The 20,787-nt window shown below is 31.7% G+C and overlaps 1 pseudogene across 1 annotated transcript in view; it reads left to right on the top strand.

Annotated features, from left to right (window-relative positions):
- LOC143240432 (neuronal acetylcholine receptor subunit alpha-7-like) overlaps nucleotides 1–20,787 on the top strand; it is a 78,613-nt pseudogene that overhangs the window by 14,566 nt on the left and 43,260 nt on the right. Inside the window, exons 2-3 of the transcript XR_013021759.1 lie at nucleotides 7,227–7,366; nucleotides 16,260–16,304. The product of XR_013021759.1 is annotated as a neuronal acetylcholine receptor subunit alpha-7-like (transcript). The remainder of the gene's footprint in view (nucleotides 1–7,226; nucleotides 7,367–16,259; nucleotides 16,305–20,787) is intronic.

Genomic DNA, 20,787 nt, shown 5'->3' on the forward strand with positions numbered 1-20,787 from the left:
CTGAAGCTTCTATATCCAGACGGAGGTTTAATTGCATACTGATAAAAGGGTCATTATTTTAGTGTTATATAAATTACATATATTTGCAATTCACAATACAGAATTTTATGACATATTTTTTCTGTTTCTTTTTTATCTGTTAAATATTTGAGACAGTTATTGTTTCATTATCATTAATTTAAAATATTTTAAACTGAAACATTTTGTCGAAATGAAATTAATTGTATTGTGGGTTCAGCACACCTACCTATTAATATATCATCTCACAGCTCAAGTTATTTAACTTGGTAAGATGAAGGATGACGTCTAAGAAACTGATGGAAGATTCAACATCGTATTCGTTTAAACAGGGCTTGTGGATTTAACATCAAAGTGATATTGTATTCAACTTCAAAGCCTTCCAGTTCTAGTGATTGATCCAATATATCCCTGATTGCAACGAATATTGTTTGCCTTTAAGAACAAAGAGTCCTTTTAAACCAGACTCTGTTTTATAAACACGTTTTAGTTGAATTTGTGGATATAGCTCTTTAATAATTTCCTCTTAATTAGACATAAAATAGAACCCAAATAAAGTATGACTAATAACAGTTTTTTTTGGAACATCAAACATAAAAACAGATGAACCATTTAGTTTTCTATTTTTTTAATTATTATATTTAGAAACAACAACGGAAAACAGTTTCTTCTAAGTTTTCTTTAATTTTCCAACTTCTGCTTTAAAATGATTTTGACTTGCTGATATTTTAAACCATGTGTACTTTAGGGTTTTAACCAAATGTTCTTTAAAGGCAGAGAAACTTTCAAAATGGGAATAAAGTCGAGTGATAGTGGGTTTATGATACACTCTAGTGGTAATTATATCTTAGTTATCTTACACGTGAACATCTAATAATGAATGTTTGTCCTTTTGTTAACTTTCAATAATGAACTTTAAGTGCTGTTTAACATTTAAAACGTGAAGAACTTTGTTAACTGACTTAACATTTTAAATGACACAAAAGAGCCATCACCATGTCTTCTTTAATACATTGGCTTCAAAGATTTAGAATGAGACTGTGAGGAAATTTTCTCGAAGAAGCGTGAGAAAGCAAGGTCAGGAACAAGGCGTGATATCATAGGCACTCCATTAATCTGTATGTGACTTTAACCATTAAACATTGAATGGAATTGTTTCATCACAAAAAAAACATGAGTATTTTAAAACACCTTTAGTTAAATTCTGTACAGTTTCATTAATACCTAATATAAAGTAAGAAGAAAGATGAAAGACTTCGTCTAAAATCAAAAATCTTGCTAGTGGCTAATTATAGGTGCCTACATTAGAAAGAAATGGCCTGATTAAACATTCTTGTTTATGAGTTTTAGGAAGTTTGTATAAAATCAAGTACTATGAATCCATTGAGTTGTGTTGCTTGGTTTATATATCCCGTTAAAATTCCATCATTTTTAATTTTTTAACTTTGAAAAATATCATGCAAGTTTAGTTTTCCTGTTTACGCTTCTAATTTATATAAAGTTTGTATTTTTTGTGCAAAGTCACATTGAGCTATCTGCTATATCCACCGCTAGAGATCGAACCTCGAATTTTAACACTATAATTCTGTAGTCTTACCGCTGTCCCATCATGGGACATATATAAAGTTATCCATATTGCTTAAAATAGCTTACCTTTTATTGGTGAAATCCGCTTTCATTAAATTCACAACCCAGTTATCACTGACAATACCTTTAATGTAATGGTTACAATGTCCTTTTACATTTTGAAAACTTTCAAAGCCTTGGTTTCGTCTCTGCTAAGTCACTGTTCTTTTTCGGTAAGAGTACAACTAGTGATTTAATTTTTAATCTCTTCAAAATTGTTCACTAATTTTCCCCATAGTTGACACGGACAACTGTAACGATAAAATTCTTAAAACTGACAAAATAATACCCTTCAGTAACATCCTTATGGTGGAATGAATCACCAAGATAATGTGATTCGCGATTTATCAGACTACCATTTATTCTATCATAAGAAAAGGTTGTAGTTTTCTCATTTCTCTTTTATAATGGTTAACAAAGTCCATCAGATGAATAAATTTTTCCATCCCAATATTTTGAAAGTTTCACTGTCTTTAGAGAACATTAGGTTAAAAACCTAGAGTACGAAGGGTTTTAAATGTCAGCAAATCAAAATCATTTTAAAGCAGAAGTTAAAAACATTAAAGAAAGCTTAGAAAAAACTGTTTTCCGTTATTGTTTCTAAATATAATATAATTAGAAAACAGAAAACTAAATGGCCCATCTGTTTTAAGTTCAATGTTCCAAAAAAAAGTTATTAGTCGTACTTTAGCCGGGTTCCATATCATACCTAATTAAGACAAAAATTATTAAAAGCTATATCGATAATTTCAACAAAAATATGACTATAAACATTTTAATGACTCTTCTTAAAGACAAACAACATCAATTGAATACGTGTGTTCATATCACCGAGGCGTAATTATGGATATAGTGGGTCAGTCACTAAAAGTTTGTAAGTCACAACAAATAACAATGTAAACTTAAAAGTATTACCACTCTCTCTTTGAATGAAAGAAATGTGAATGCTGTACATTATTCTCTATTCCTGGGAATAATACCATATTGGAATCCTAGAACATCTCAACATTAAGCTAAGAAAACCAGGTTTTAACCAGATGGGCGCTCTTGCACTACATTTTCAACTGTAAAACTATAGAAATATAATAGATCATGTTTCGACTGTTCAACATGAAGTAGGTTAGAAACTCAATTATAACTAGAAGTATTACGTCAAATGTAAATCACTAACAAATCTTCAGACTACGAATGTTCTGAGTGTGAAATCATATTATCAGTCTCTTAAAGTCTTTTGATCCTAGAATGTAATAAAAGGTATCTTATAATGTCGAATAAAGGGTACTACGTACAGGATAACATTTACTTAAGATTGTATAACTTATAAGTAACCAAATGATTTAGTTTCTTAAGACACAATAGGAGTGTTTGGCTTCTTTTTATCTAATTTGCTTTACTTATTTTTAAGCCTAATACATGCTTATATTTACGTTTCTACAGACGTCGCACTGGTTCCGATTTTATCACACGCGCATGCATTGATCCACCAAAAACTGGGTAACAGAGTAAGAAACATGTACTTTACTAATTGCCATTCTCGTTCGCCCACGCCCACGGCTGAGACCAATTTGGCAGTTAGAAATAGCGTTGAAACCTAGAAGAGAATATCTCATAGAAACTGCTATATTAAAGAGAAACGCTTACAACCGTTCACAAAATAAATCATGTTTCCAGATGTCATAAGCAGCTGATTGGCCTTTCAAAGACATTTAAAACACGATACTCATTGGCTGCCAGCACGACACATATTCACATCTAAACGAATTGAAAACGTCATAGTGTCTGTTTGTGCAATGCAGCAGGTTATTAACAATTGACTCGTGGAATTATTGATTCAACTTGAGCCCGAAGCATTCTGCATTTCCTATGACATAAATACGACTCCTTCAATTGGCGTATCCTACTCAAGGAACATAGTTTTAGCATTATCAAGGAAATGAAAAGCTGTGTGCAGTTGTATTAGGTTGAGGAATAATTCGTGAGCGTTTTTAAATAATTTCATTCAAGCATTACATGCAAGACTATACAATACTTCAATGTATGAACACATTACACCCAAAACATTTATTATGATACTTTATTTCATGTAATACCTAGGTATATAGCATGCATTGTTTTAAACGAAATTGCAAGAAATTAAATGCGAAAAGCAGATGGTGTCGAAAATGCTCGATTTTGTCCACTTGACAGTCCATTTAATGAGTTGAAAATTAAAGTAAAAATTAAAGACATATGAAAATCAAACACACATCTATTAGAGCAAAAAATTATCTACCAAATGACATGAAATATTTTGCGAAAGCGTTTCATTTATGAATATATTTTTTAACTTGAAAAAACGCTCACGAATTATTCCTCAATCCAATACAAAAAAATTTCCGAATCGTACCCTCGTTTGAATCATCATATATTATAAAAACAGAAAGCGTTTAAGGAGCAAATAAAACATTCTTAAGGACAACGTTATTCCCACAAGTTTGTTTAACTAATTTTCACCTATGAAAGGGCGAGGACGGTTAGTGCAACAGAGAATCGAACCCACGACCCTCATAGAGCGAGTTTAGCGCTCTAACCATCTAGATATGCCAGACTGCATTATTTCGTCTGTGTTCTTAAGTATAGGATGGTTATGTGTCATATTGAATACAAATTTCCATTGCCAACTCTTGGGCTACTCTTTTACCAACGAATAGTGTGACTGACCATCAGCCTTTTCTCTAATCTTACACTGGTAAATTAGGGACGGCTAGCGTAGATAGTCCTCGAGTAGCTTTGTGTGAAATTCGTTAAAGGAAGTGTGTTTAAAAAATTTGAAAGACAAATTTTATTGTTATTTCTAAACAAAAACAAGTAGCCCTTTCAGCCGTGGGGCGTTATAATACAAATGTAGAAAATGATGTTTCGAAAGTATTTCTGAAGATGAAAAGCAGAAGAATTTCGAAACAACATCTTCTACAACAAGCAGTTGCTGCCCATTCCAGTGTTACTCGTCAATGAAGACATTGTTTTCATAGCGTAATAGTAAAATTACAATAATATTTTTACCAATACTCTAAAGTTACAAGAAAGGTTGTGTATTGTGTTGTTTTGGGTTTAATTAATGATTATAAGTATGTATTATTTTTTTGTAATGTCATGAAATAATGATTATGTAAAATATTGAGAATTTCGATTCAAGAGACAACTGAATTATTGTGCTGCCCTCTAACGGACAAGTCGTGATTGATTTATTTGTCAAGTAATTAGGAAACTTAAGAAACTGTTAATGAGTCATATCAACAAAAGTTGTTACGTACACTGTTAAAGTTAAAGCAATTAAAATTAGATCATTATAAGTTATGCATATATGCCTACGTGTGTGTTTTTGTGTGCGCACACTAGGGGGTTAGTGTTGACACATTAAATGGATTTGCATTTCCCATGGTGTTATTTGTATGGGATGCAAATCCACACAACAATAGCAATTTTCGATAAAAATATGAGAGTAGCACTTCCTGACAATGGATAAAGTTGGATAATGTATCATTATCTAACGTTTCTTTTAAAAAAAAATCAAAATCTTCTGAGAAGAAGCAAAACTAAAACTTAAGTGAAAGTCAAATCGAACTTATATGATGAGTTTTCTCTTTCTGAAGAGTAAAGTGAGATCTCGGGAGATTAGTTTATCCCGGTGCACCGCTGAAGTTGATTACTAGTTGATGTCTACTGTGCTGGATGAATTACGTTTAGAGCCTTAATGTTTAATTCCCCGGATATTTGCAACATCTTTGATTTTTATATCTACAAATATTTTATTTTTAGAAATATTTGCCAATAACCTAAACGATTTTATTGTTTAAACGAAGATCAGTTGTAACAACTGAAAGCCTAAACACTGTCTTAACACATTTCTTAAACGGTTTGCAGTTAAAAAAAAACATTTTTCAAATATAACAATTTTATTATGAAATGTTGCTGTTATTGGAAATAACTCTTCTTTTAACATGAAAATTATCACAAATCACATTAAAGTCACGCCAAATGAAACTCTGTCACGATACAAAGTAGTCGTAGAAATTATATCACTTCAATGTTTAATTACATATGTTATTTTATATAAAATCTTTAGAAGAATGCGTTTTATGCATTATTTGAATCAACTTTTGTTTTCATTCATTAGACTACTATCACTTAGTGTAAACAACACCCACGTTTCATTCAGTTCCTGTTCCACATATCTGACCTCTTCACCTATAATCTTTATTTTTTAGCCATTGTTCATCACGTGGCTGATACTTTAAATACAAATATCGATTTCTTTTTTCTTTCTGTAACGAGATAACGTCAAACTTATATCGGTAAAGATCGTCATTTTAAAATATCCATTTTGTTTCTCCAATCGGTTTTGTTTGTTTCTTTTGAATTTCGCGCAAAGCTACTCGAGGGCTATCTGCGCTTGCCATCCCTAATTTAGCAGTGTAAGACTAGAGGGAAGGCAGCTACTCATCACCACCCACCGCCAACTCTTGGGCTACTTTTTTACCAACGAATAGTGGGATTAACCGTTACTTATAACGACCCCACGGCTGAAAGGGCGAGCATGTTTAGTGCGACCGGGATTCGAACCCGCGACCCTCGGAATACGAGTCGAACGCCTTAACACGCTTAGCCATGCCGGGGCCTCACTAGGTTTTGAGGATGCTAAAAGTACGTTAGATGACAAAACTCTGAACAGAATAAAAGAAATAGAAGATTACAATAAAAATTTGTTCATACGGTAACGGATAAAATAATACTTTATATAATAAACAAGGATATCAGAACTCAGATAACAGTAAATATTTATGCATAAACCAAAGAAAATAAGCCAGTATATAACCAAAAGAAGAGAGTGATGGGTAAACCAATAAAAATAGAAATACATAGAACTTAGAATGTAAACTAATATAATAATTTCTAGAGCCTTCAAAGTAAATACAGGAAACGTACGCATGAACAGTCGTAATAAGAAGTTAATGTACAAAATGAAATAAAAGTTAAAACTCGCAACAGTATTAAAGTAAATCTAATTCGTTTGGGTTATTTTTATTTACGGCAAAGCTACTAAAGTTATCTGTCGCCAGAAGGAATGCAACCAGTTAACAGTACCTTACCAACCACAACTGATGCTAAATAGTTGACTATAACTCTTATAACTCATCCACAGGTTGAAAGGTTGGAAATATCTTATGATATTCCATCAATCCTAGTCCAGAAAATATCTTATGATTTCCCATCAATCCTAGCCCAGTTTCTCAACTTTGAAGTTCTTCATTAGGACAGCGGTAAGACGTCGGATTTACAACGCTAAAATCAAGGGTTCGATTCCCCTGAGCGAACACAATAGATAGCCTGATGTGGCTTTGTTATAAGAAAACACACACACAACTTTGAAAATCAGAGATCAGAGCCAACCCATGTCACATTATTTTAATGGTGCTAATGATCTTGATTTTGATACATTTAATTTTCTATGCAGTTAAAATTAAGATATAGAACACAAAAATATATTACCCAAATAAAAGAGGAGGCGCGTGCACTGTACGCTATGTTCTTGATTCTTCCAGATTCTACCCAAGGGCCACACGAGCGAAGGTTACTCAATCAACTCCTTAATAACTACAATACCATGGAACGACCTGTGGCTAACGAGTCTGATCCTTTAATTCTGAGTTTCGGACTTGCGTTCCAGCAGCTTATTGACGTGGTAAGATTTTGTTCAATTACAATAAGTATATATATATATATTATGCTATTTGAGCATTGGATAAAGATTACACTCAGATGTTTGGAACAGAAAAAAAAAGTTTGAGTTACTTTTGTTTGAGAGAACAGAAGATAATAACGAGTTATGTCAGATGTAGAACAGAACACAAGTGAAGATGTTTGAATTGCTTCTTTATGGAAGAAATGATTTCAGTATTTAATGTTTTAATGGGTTGAGACACATAAGTGTATATGTACCGTTTTGTATTACAACCCATAAGCAAATTGCAAAGAATTTATTCTAATTTGATAGTTATGGATAAAAATTTAAATTTGAGTTCAAGATGAACACGTGTATCATGTAAACGTAACAGAAGAAAATTAAAAAAAATATTTTCAGGTTTTCAACTGTTTAGAAACTCGCAATGAAACGTGAACTATAAGAAATTTAGAATGGAGAAATAAGATACACGCCCACGTTTATATACTTATGCATATATAAAACAAATTTATTTTCTATATGTATAGTTTTGTGGGTTTTTTTCCCTACGTCACCTGTGCTAGATGCGTGATCACAGCTTCTCCGGTAAGTTCTCATAAATACCCGGATTCGTCAGTCACTGTTCTTCAGTTACTTGTCATTAACCAACTTGCACGATTTATTAGTAAGACACTATTTTCAGACAAAAACAAAAGGAGATATAATTCCTTACAGATGGTCGCGTGCACGCCACATAAATTATTTCTAGCAGACTCATTCTGATAGAGTGAATCTGCTGTAATCAAACAATGTATTCACTATGCGAACAGCGCCCTCTGTACTAAATATATGGCGAACTGTTGTATTCGTATTACGTTTGTACTGGATACGAACAAACGAATAGTGTAAACATTCACAATACTAAGTTAGGGGTGAAGTTTTATGAATGGAATTAATCTAGAAGAAAGATTCAATCGTTAAAATTTGAAAGACCTTTTCGTCAATGACAAACCAAACTATCTTAACACCAAACTAAATTTATTTTATAATATCTTCCCGTAACAATACTATAAGTTTTAAGCTAATATATTTACTTAACAAACTATTTAAGGAGTTTTAATGGTCCTATCCTGAGTTCAGTGATCGACCTCTTCCCCGCTATATAATCTTCGTATCTTCAGAATTCATATTTATTCTGTGTAGTATATATGTTCTAATACTTATGAACAAATAAAGCAGAACAGAAAGTCAGAATAATACTTCAAATAAATTTTCTAAATAAATAAATTTTTCACTAAACATGTTACATGGTCCCCAATAATTCTTAGGAAGTTTCAATAAGTCAAAGTTGCCTTCTTTGGATAATAAGTGCACCATCTGAAAAAAACTCAACACAAGTTCGTCAGTCTTATTAGAACTTTCGCAAACATGAATAACCAGGAATACAAAATTTCAAGCCAGGGTAGCCAGGTTTAAGAATCATCTACATAAGAAGAACAGAAAGTTACAGATATTTAAAGAATACATTCACAATACAAATAAGTAATTAAGAATTATACACGCATCTAAAACCAAGATATCAGCATTAAAAGTATATCATGATAAGTTAGGAGTGAAAGTAGAAAAAAAAAAAGTATTTTAATATGTCGACCATACTATATCTGCCATATTCGATACCAACGAGGCCTTTCGCCCAATACTAGGGTTCATGAAGCCGACTAGGATAAAACAGACATGGCAAACGCTATTTTTATTATTATCTAGTTCAGTGATGACTGTCTTGGTGTTAACTAGGAAAAGTAAGCTTGTATAAACAGAATTAAAAGTGTAGCTATTCACAAACCTATATAACCAGATCCAAGGTGTATACCATTCACGAAACGTAGAAGATTAGTATTAAGGATAATGTACATCTACAAAAAACACACATGTCCAGGGTTAAGACTATAATCTCTCCCAAACCTACACAACCACGAGTGATAGTTATTTACATTTTCAACACGTGGGTGTCTAAAATTAAGAATTATAAACAGCTACAAAAACATATACTACCAGAGTTAAGAGTATAGACCTTCTCAAACCTGTATAACCAGGATTAAGTTATATTCACAAACCTAGATAGTCAGGATTAAGTTATTTATATTCACACACTTAAATAGTCAGGATTAAGTTATTTATATTCACACACCTAGGCAGTCAGGATTAAGTTATTTATATTCACACACTTAGATAGTCAGGATTAAGTTATTTATATTCACAAGCATAGATAACCAAGATTAAGAGATACTTGTTTTCACTTATCGTAACTAAATAGAATTTAGATGCAAGTAGGACATGCATTTATTCAACCTACATAATAATTTATATACTTTCACAAAACTAAAATAATTAGGAATAAGAGTTAGATGTATTCAGAAACCTAGATAGTCAGTATTAAGTGTGTTACTTACTTTCACTAAACCTATATAATCTGGATTAAGTATCACATACCTTCACAAAACTTAAATGATAGGGTTTAAGTGTTATACGCATTTCTTAAGCCTAAATAATCAACATTATGAGTCACACAAACAACATTTAAGTAACTATGACAATCGCTCATACCTATATAACCAGAATCAAGAGCTCTTCTGATTTACAAACCAATACAACCAGGATAGCACAGCTAAGCATACTGGTAATTATCTAATCAGTACTAACAGCTATATTGTCCGATAATAATGAAAACATTGTGTCGGAGAAGCCAGCAAGATTTCACATCACAACAATTATGATATGTTGTATGAAAGGTTGAAGCGTGTTGCAAGGCTGTTCATTTCGACTTATATTATGTGCTTGTGAAAAATCATGAATAATATACAGTTTTATATGAGATAAATTTGAGTGGCTAAATAGCAATGTGAAATAAAAGCCAACTCGAAGCAAAAAATAACATTAATAGACAAGAAATCTGAACTCACTTATAATTTGTATAAGAAAAAAAAATCATTGTATTTTAACTATGTGTATGTGTGTATTATTTTTTGTAAACTAGAAGTAACTTTTCTGAAAGAAAACTGTAATATTGACTAAAGAAAATGAGAATTATTAACACACAGTGTGTTATATAAAACAGCAAGCGAACAACCGCACGTGCAATCACGTAGTTTCATTCATATCACCATATATATACCGAAGTACAAATAGATCTTTAAAATGATTTTCTTTGTGAAGATAGATTTCTCGAATAAAGCTCGTCGTTCACTTTACATTACTATTACTGAGAAAACAAAATAAAAGACGACAATAAGATTTTAATTTTAGGTTTTCAGTAATGTTTAAAAGAGAAAAATCATTGTAATAAAGAAAGAAAATTGCAGGATTAGTGTCGCAATTTAAAGCTCGGTTTGTTCTGTTCTGTTTCGAAACCCGTACAAAACAAAATATTAAAGAAACATTACAGGCATATATACAGGTTTTATATATTGCATTTTAATATTTTTGAGTTAGAAAATGCATACAATACATTTGAGACTAAAGTAAGACACTTAATTATAATTTATATAACAGTTTTCAACATTGTTAATTAACACAATGTTATGTCGTGAGCCTAAAAACATTCGACAGAAGGAAATTATGTTTATAAAAACGTTGTTTTGCGAACTTATTATTAGTGTCATCTGTTGAAAGCATATTACTCTAGCATACTAGCAGAGCTAATCGAAGGCCATAGAAAGGAATCATGAGATTTAGTCTTATTAAACAAAACTTAATCGTAATTGGTAAGCTTCTAGAAATACGTTTCTCAGAACGTAAATTAATTTTTTAATAGATACAGTCACTTACACTTCTCATCAAAATGAAGACAAGATTAATGTAATTAATCTGAAACTTATAACGAGTTGAAAGAAACGATTCATTGCTTTTGCATAATTTTTATAAGCCAGGAATAGTTTGAAACTTAGAATAATTAATGTGCATATGAATGAGATTGTAGATATATTTCCTTTTTGTTGTACATATTATAATTATCAGAGTTTGTTCTGTATTGTTGTTGCTTTCTTACGAACTTTCCAATATTACCTTACTTCTGTTTACCCATTATATACATATATATTTGGGAATTTTAGAAACAAGAAAAGCAACCAGATCAAATACGTTCCGGATTTTGTAATGAGAATCGATGAAACTTCTGTTTTATATAAATATCTAAACACCTTCGTTTTTGTAATGTTTGATAAAACAACAAATAAGTGAGGTTGAACGTTGTTAATATCGGAGGAGAATATTCAAAAGAATGTAGTGGTACAAACTTAATTATAGTGGAAACGATACATGTTCCTCTCACACTAGACCTGCCTGAACAGACGTCTCATGCTGCTTGGAATACCCACGTTTTCAGACCTTCAGTGAAAAGGTCAGTTTAAAACATATATCACAAAAGTCTTTTAACACTGTTATAAAATTTTTGAACAAGTTGAAATGATTCTTTAATTTTTTGCCATGTTTAAGCTATCGAAATACAGTGTTAAAGATAAATACAGAGTAGCAGGTTTTGCCATATGGTTGCATGATTAACACATAAATGTGATATAATGTAATGAGTCCAAAACGAAATGTTAAGCAGAAAGATGCACATTCTTAATATATTATTAAACGAAAACATTTCGTGGATATTTCTGACTTTCAATCTATTATTATCTAAGTATGGCATGAAATTTAAATTTATCGGCATCGTATTTAACAACAAATGTGAAATTCTTGAGATATTAATGTTTTTGCCACTAGGTGACCTCATCAGAATATTATGTGACTTGAACAATAAAGGCATTCTTAGGCATTTTCTAGAAACTACACACACACTCAAACACATATAATATTTATAAAACTTTTATAACTCTGAATAAAATAAGTTCAACACTTATCTGATCTTCTCCGAATAGTCTTCAGAGGGTGAGACTTAAAAATGATAAAATCCAAAGTTTGATTTTCCCTAGTAGACAGAGCGCAGATACAATAGTGTAGCTTTTGGTTAGAACAAGTAATACAAAATCCAAGATTATTTTTAAAATGTTGAAAAGGCTCAAGCATTGCTTTTACGATTAATGTGATTTTCGTCACAATAACATACCTATAGAATGCTTATGTAAATATATAAAAATAATGAATTCAAGTCATATATTTCGCTTTTTTTTTCTTAATTATATATAATATATTATAACATATGTAGATCAAGCTAGACAACGCATTTAAACAGATGTTCCCCCCAGTGGCACAAAAGTATGTATACGGACTTATACCGCTATAAAGTTGGTTTTGATATCTGTGATGGGCAGAGGCAAAGGCAACCCTTTGTACAGCTTTGTGCCGAATAACAAATGGCCAGGTGATTAGGGCGTTTAACTCTTAATCTGAGGGACGCTAATTCGAATCCTCGTCACATCAAGAGTGCTCACCATTTCAGCCGTGGAGGACGTAATAATGTGTCGGTTAATCCTGCTATTCGTTGAAAAAAAGAGTAGCCAGTTGCCCAAGAATTTGTGGTGGGTGATGATGACTTGCTGTCTTCCCTGTAACCTTTCATTGCTAAATTTAAGACGGCTAGCGCAACTAGCCCTAGTGTAGTTTTGAGCGAAATAATAAAAAAACAGGAAAAGAAACAATAAAGACAAATTAGGTTTGTAAAATGCTATACACTTAGTAACACAAAATATATTTTGAAACAATTCATACTTTAAACTCTAAAGAACCATTAAAATACGTTAATGTGTCAAAAAACAGAAAATGTTACAGAGCACAAAAGAGAAACATTGTTGTACATAAAAATCAAATGATACACATAACATAAATAAAGTGGTATACATGGTACAAAAAACTGTTTAAAGTGTTACTTAAAACAGTGCATGACACACAAATTTAAAACTATTGTATCTAGTAAATAATAAAAGAACATTGTGCAAAACGAGAGGGAAAGAAGTTGCTTACTGATAGTACACAAAACAGAAAAACTGTTACATATGAAAAATGAATGGTATGTTAGACACGTTAAAAGTTTACATATGTTACTTCAGGATCTCTAAATCAATTAGGATTGTTACTGAAAACAAATAAGGTTTTAGCGTGTCACGATTACTACTGCGCAAAGCGCAATCAAAATAGTTACGTATAAAATAAGTGGTGCATGAAACAGATAAAACTGTTACACGTAGGAATGAATAGTATGCAAATTAGATGCTATTTTAACATAGGTGAACGAATAGTACAAAAATTTGACATAATGCAATATATCATTAACGAACCAGTCGTCAATACGACAGAAATTTATAATACAAAATGTATGGAACTCACATAAAATTGTAAAAGATATCACGACAGAGTAAATAAATGTTTTTTGAAAATAAATTATCTAAACTATTCCCCGTGGCGTCAGCGCATAAGATCGGATTGTGACGTATACCTGACGTCATATCTGCACTCTGAGAATGGAGAAAAATTAAGTTCTCCGTGACGGGAAACGGAGTTGAAACCAGAAAATCACCCCCCCCCCTATTGCAAATCTGCATACAATAAGACAAAAATGTCGCGAAGTTCGGAGTTGCATATCGCGTAATAAAAAGGTTTTTTCAGTATCATATAAGCAAGAATTTCATTATTGTATGATGTATATATCTGGCATAAACACAGAACAAAGTCTTCAAAAAGACAGAACTGAAAGAACGATATAAATATAGTAGAACTGTTTCATTCTGTGTTTCAAGCTCGCCTGTCTTTCTAAGCAAGAAGCACAACTTATCTAACAAAAACAATGTTCCATGGCATAAAGGTATTACCATAAGACTGAACGAAAATAAACTGTTGCAGATGAAAGCTTCGTTTGAGTCCTTTATTTCTAGCTACTAGTTTCTTTGAAACTTGTTGACATTCACAAAGTCGTGTTTTCTGTTGTTGCATTCTAAAGTTGAGTGTTTCCATTTTCGTTACAAGTCTACAATGTTACACGTGTACGCTTTGCAGTTACAAATCTACAACGCTACAAGTTCATGTTTATCTCTAACGAATGTACAAAGCTACGCGTTTGTGATTTACAGTAACAAATCTAGAAAGCTACATGTGTGTGTTTTGTAGTTACGAGTCTACAACGCTATACGTTTTTGCTTTGCTACAACTGTCAAACAAGTCCGGTTAATAAAGCAACCTATGAGGTGTATCAGTTAGTTTCATCGTAAACGCTATACACTTCGATAAGAAGTGCATTTATATTTAGAAAAACCGGACACCTTTCTTTGAGATTTCCTCTTCTTTATCCGTTGTAACACGCACATCTTTCTCGTAGCGTGTGGCAGGTAAATCAATGTTCAATCTGTACTACCCAAGAACCGTACAAGGGTAGCTGACATAATATAAGCAGGATATATGAGACTTCTAGAAGCAATTGATTTAACACTTCGTGCTTGATTTGATTGTTATACTGTGCAACGTTTTAAACCCAAGCTATTATACTTCTCTACCCTACTTCCAGACCCCAAAGATTTTCACGAGACACCAATATGTTTACAATCATTTCAAAATATTTTATAGGTCTATAAAAGTTTCATTAATTCTTTTAATAATCCCAGATTGAAACTTTGAGATGTTTTAAAGCATTTAAGAATAAACTTTGAGTCTTTATATCTTAATTTTGGACACTATGTTAAAAATACACGGATATTTGGTGAACATAAATACATGAAAACTTAGAAATTAGTACAGGATGCAATAACATCGTGAATTTCACAAAGTTGGGAGTTTGAAAAACCGACACTTCAAACAACCGCACTGCTTTTCTTACCGTTGTTTACCTTGCTTGACAGCGTTCCGTTTTGTTGGGAACTTCATAATATAGCACTTAGAAATATTCTAGTTTGGAAGAAAACACTGTCATAACTGCGTAAAAAGTGTAGGAAAGCATCTTTATAAGATATTCTTAGTATCTTCTCTGCACCCAATGTCAATTAGCACCACTTATGAGGCTTATGATTACAGGTAATTTGGAAGCACCTGAATACAATACATCACAGCTTCCTTAATCCCATCATTAAGATGGACACATGAATTTTTCCATAGCTCTTCCGTTGGCGTTCGGAGTTTTGTTTTTGATTTTACTATTTTCAAGTTTCAAGCAACTAATGAATTATTGAAAAATATGTATTTTTATTATTTATATATATCTAAAAGTAATTTTTTTTCTATAGGGAGAGTTGTTTATCTATAAACATGGCAGTGAAAGAGTTAACGTAAAGATAATTCACATTTGGTTGCAATTTTGGAAGAGTGCGGAAGCTACTTCAGTTTCCAAGTGATGGTTGATTATAGTCCTGGTTGCAGGAAAACAAAAAACATGCAATAGTTACGTGATTTAATAGCAGATATTATAAGCTCCTTTAGAAATAAAGAATAATGATAAATTTACTGAGATAAGATTTTACATATACACTAAATTAACTACTGTGTAAGTAACATTTTACAGTAAATAAGGTTATTTAGTTCTAGTTTTGTAGAAATGAAAATTACCGCTTAGATTTGTGCTAGAAAACTTGTAACTTTGGTAATTACTTGTATTCTTATAAAGTTATTTCTAAACGTGATCTTACATCGAATATATTAGAAAATCATCTTCTATAACACAAAAAAAGTCTTTAGTGCTTATTTCTCACCTGTTGTTTTTGTGTTTGTCTATTTGTTTCCTGTTTAATGAAAATATTGAAACAGTACACAGGTTTGTGTTTGTCACGATAACTATAAAAGTAAAAAAAATACTTGATCGAACTTCCTAATGGAGTCTAGGTTTTACATTATTAATGGTTTTATGATCTGTAAGACGAAGGTCGATTAATTATTGAGTATTTATTTTTCTTGCTAGAAATCTCACAAATACTTTTTTTTCTATTTATTTTAGGACGAAAAGAATCAACAAATTATATCAAACATCTGGTTAACTTTGGTAAGTCCTAAACTAAACTTAATAACTTCAATCCATTAACTAATGAAAAAGAATCAATAAAACATTTGAATCAAACTAAACAAATTTAAGTTAAGTTTGATTTCGTTTGTTTTGAATTTCACACAAAGCTACAGGAGGGTTATTTACGTTAACTATCTCAAATTAGGCATGAGGGAAGGCAGGTCGTCAACCTTATCAACATCCAATTGATGAATATAGTTTTATGGATGAATCCTTAATCTATCGAACTGATAAAAATGATTATTTTAGTTCGTGCTGTTTGTTATTTAACTATGAACTAAAAACATGAATATAACATACTTAAAACTAAAGTATTTAATTATTAGTATAAGTTCAAATCTAACAAATCTAGTTTATCTGAGTTATTTACATAAAATAATCATTAGTTCTTAAGAAATAGTCTGTAATTCAGAAAGTTTCTTACTTATTAGTTTTAAAGGCCTCAGGTACTAACATATAGTAATTTTTATCTTAAAAAAGTTTTTTGAGGTGTAGGCAAAACTCTAAACATTCCAATAAAGATGTCTATTAGTAATGGTTGCGAAAATTAATTTTAATATAAAGGTATTTTAATAATACAAGTATTAATATTATTCCAACTGCATAAAACCCTAAAAATTTAAACTTTAAACCACTCGATTTGTGTTTTCAAACTTTATCTCTTATAGCACTGTTAATACATTAATGTTTAGTTCTAAATTATCTTATTTCAGTTGAACTTCGATGTAGTATTGTTTGTTTGTTTGTTTGTTTTAAATTTCGCACAAAGCTACACGAGGGCTGTCTGCGCTAGCCGTCCCTAATTTAGCAGTGTAACACTAGAGGGAAGGCTGCTAGTCATCACCACCCATCGCCAACTCTTGGGCTACACTTTTACCAACGAATAGTAGGATTGACCATCACATTATAACGCCCCCACGGCTTAAAGGGCGAGCGTGTTTGGTACGACCGGAATTCAAACCCGCGACCCTCGAATTTCGTCTCGAGTGCCTTAACCACCTGGCTCTGCCGGGCATTTTTCACTTGTTATTTAGTTCCTTGAAACATTAAGTATAAACATATAATGATATGGAATGGAATTGTTTTGTATGGCTAGGCAATACTGATATATTAATTTATTCAAAACTTAATTTCGCGAATTGGAACAAAAGTATTTAGATAAACTGCAATTTTATTTCAAATTTGAATTATAGTAAAAATTAAATGTATTGTTTTACAGTTGTACTGTTTCTAACTTGAACTATAATTATCAATAAAACTCTGTTACTGTTCTACAATTAACTATTCAGAATATAATCTTAAGACCGTATTGATAAAGTTGTTATAGCATGCATTGTTACATAGAAAGTTGTTTTAACGCGCATTGTTACATAGAAAGTTGTTTTAACGCGCATTGTTACATAGAAAGCCGTTATGGCAGTCATGGTTGCATAAAAAGTTGTTTAATTTCATTTTTAATAAATACGCCACGCTTTATATCAGTATTAAGAATTTCTTTACGTATATTCTCTAATAACTTTGCAAAGTTAACTCACGTATCGTGTTTTTATTATTATTATTTCTTGAAAACATTTTAATAAATTCAAACTATCATGTTTATAGAGATATGTGAAATGCTTATTTTCTGTATTTAAAATATAAATCCAAGCTTGATAGAACAACACTAGAAGTACAACTTTTGTGAGCATGATTTTGAGTCAAAATCAGTTAAAGAAAAACATTTTAACCATTGCCAATATACTTACATAAGCGACGTTTAGAGATATTTTTCCTTAGAACAACCAAGAAATCATGTAGAGTAATAGAATGGAAATATTTATCAAAATGCTTACATTATTAGTTTCTTAAAGCTTAAATTTTAAAGCATAACTAACGCGAACACCATGGAGATGTCAAACGTATTTCAGCTTTTAAGTTTTACGTAAAATTTTCCTTTTAATATATCTTTCTGTAAGATATTTCCAAGTGTCTCGAAAATAATTTTAATGTGATATGACAAAAATATTGGATTTAGTCATAATTAATCCATACCGTTTTATGGCAGGCGATGATATGACAAAAATATTGGATTTAGTCCGTTTTATGGCAGGCGATGATATGACAAAAATATTGGATTTAGTCCGTTTTATGGCAGGCGATAAGAACACAAATTGTGAAGAAGAGTTCTGAATTTTATCAGCTCGACCTGTTTAACATTAAATTAATTGGTCAAAACTATATATAATGAAAAAATTGTACGTACAGTCGTACAACAAACATTACTACAACAATAATAGTTAAAACACTACAATAAAGTATGATTTGTTAACAGCTACATAATAATACTTTGTTAAAGAAATTTCACCGCAAGAATATTTTAATATGAACAATATCTTAAAACAATAGAAAGTATATGTCTAACATAGCAACCCCTAAATTAATAACACTAAACCAGCATAAAGGACAACAAAATAGGCGTATTATTACAAAATACACCAACAATAAAAAAGATACTTAGAATCGGTTGTTCTTAGTAATAAATATGATTTCATTTTCAATTTTTGTCGTTAATACATACGTCTGGAACACGAATCTATCGTCGAACTTTTGGTTTCTTCTCTGTACAAATACACGAAACAAAAACCCAATCAACGACAAACAATTTTTATTTCACTCTGTCTGCAACAACCCCTATGGTCACATGGGTTTTCCAGTTGAGATAGTCCTACAACTACATAACTTGTGCGTGTGTAAAACGTCATTACTATTACAGCATCATTTATTCGTTTTTGCGGTATCGCGAAAAACCGATAATAACTCGATTAAGAGGAGGAACAAACCTGGAAATTATATAAAAAAAATATACGAACAGGTGGATATGTCTTGATTTCGTCACTTTCTGACCAAATATTGACAATATTTTCGTAGGTTCCTTTTCTATAACCAAACATATTCAATAATAACGGAATGAAATGATAAATATCTATTCGAATGAAACGTACTGCAAATAGAAAAAAAGTCGTGTTTAATTAGCTGTAGTTTCTCTGTTTACTAAACTTACAGGTTAATCTGAACATTCCGTTTATAACTAACGTAAGATATACATCTTATCGCTTTCCTCGAGATATCAAAATTCTCACGAGATCAAATTATTTCGTTTTTGAATTTCGCGCAAAGCTACACAGGGACTATCTGCGCTAGCCATCTCTAATTTAGCAGTGTAAGACTAGAGGGAAAGCAGCTAGTCATCACCACCCACAGCTAACTCTTGGGCTACTCTTTTGCCATCGAATAGTGAGATTGGCCGTTACATAATAACGCCTCCACGGTTGAAAGAGCGAGCGTGTTTGGAGTTATGGGGATTCGAACTCACGACTCTCACATTATGTGTCGAACGCCTTTACCCACTTGGCCATGTCGGGCCGTTCAAGTTTTTATTAGTTGTTTCTTTTTATTCTTGTCTGCTTCTTTAAAACAAAACTGATATAATTTTTTTACGAATGTTTGTGTTTCAATAAAAATGAGTGAAACTGCTGGTTTTTTCTTCTCTGAACGCGTTTGCTATTATACGGATTTTAATACACTTTAATGTATTATATTGTTCATACGTTTCATGCCAGTGATACATTTACAAGGACTCGCATTTTCGTTCGTAAGGTTTTGAAACAGTATAGCTTTGCACACTAAAAATAAATATTTACTTTTAGGTTTCCTCTTATCGGTTACTTTGGAATTTAATAAATTTAGTCAACTTACCATTTAATATGAATCTTTAAAAAATAGTTCTGTCTGTAGTTGAAACAACATTAAGTTGCGAGGAACAGTGTTGCACAATTTTCCTACATAATATGTTGCATATTTAGTAAGAATTTTAGGATCGTAAGTACAAAAACTATATAGACTTATTGGCATTTAAAAATAACGCACTGGCAAATGGTGTACATTTTCACATTATTTTATCAGAGAGTAACGAGAGAGTAACATTTTCAAATACAAGTGGTAAATGGTGTAACTTTTTGCATGGTGTTATCAGAGAGTAATGAAAAAGAAACGTTTTCCAACCATAGGAGGTAAAAGACGAATAAAAAGCCTAACGACATTACAGTAGGCATGATATGAAGTTATATTGTGATCAACTATAGAATATCAAAAACAACACAAAACAAAACAAAAACAGGTTAATAAAGCTACGTGATAAAAGATATGGAATACAAAATGGATCTTAAAAAGTAAAAACAAAGAAACTATCGTGTATGGAAGAATATTATATAATACTTCCCCAATGACAAGAAATTGGGTTAACCTGTCATTCTGCCTGGAATTATCACCAGATCCCTGTTTCTGTTCCTTAACCTACTCTTGACTGTATTGGAGAGGTGGCCACGAAATGCATCCGTTACAAGCATGCTCCATTACTTTAATAATGCACCAATCCGACGTTCCCATACACATCCCACTACTCTTCCATTAACGGTGACGTCAT

The sequence above is a fragment of the Tachypleus tridentatus genome, chromosome 13 (genome assembly GCF_004210375.1).
Source record: "Tachypleus tridentatus isolate NWPU-2018 chromosome 13, ASM421037v1, whole genome shotgun sequence".
Taxonomy (NCBI): Eukaryota; Metazoa; Arthropoda; class Merostomata; order Xiphosura; family Limulidae; genus Tachypleus; species Tachypleus tridentatus.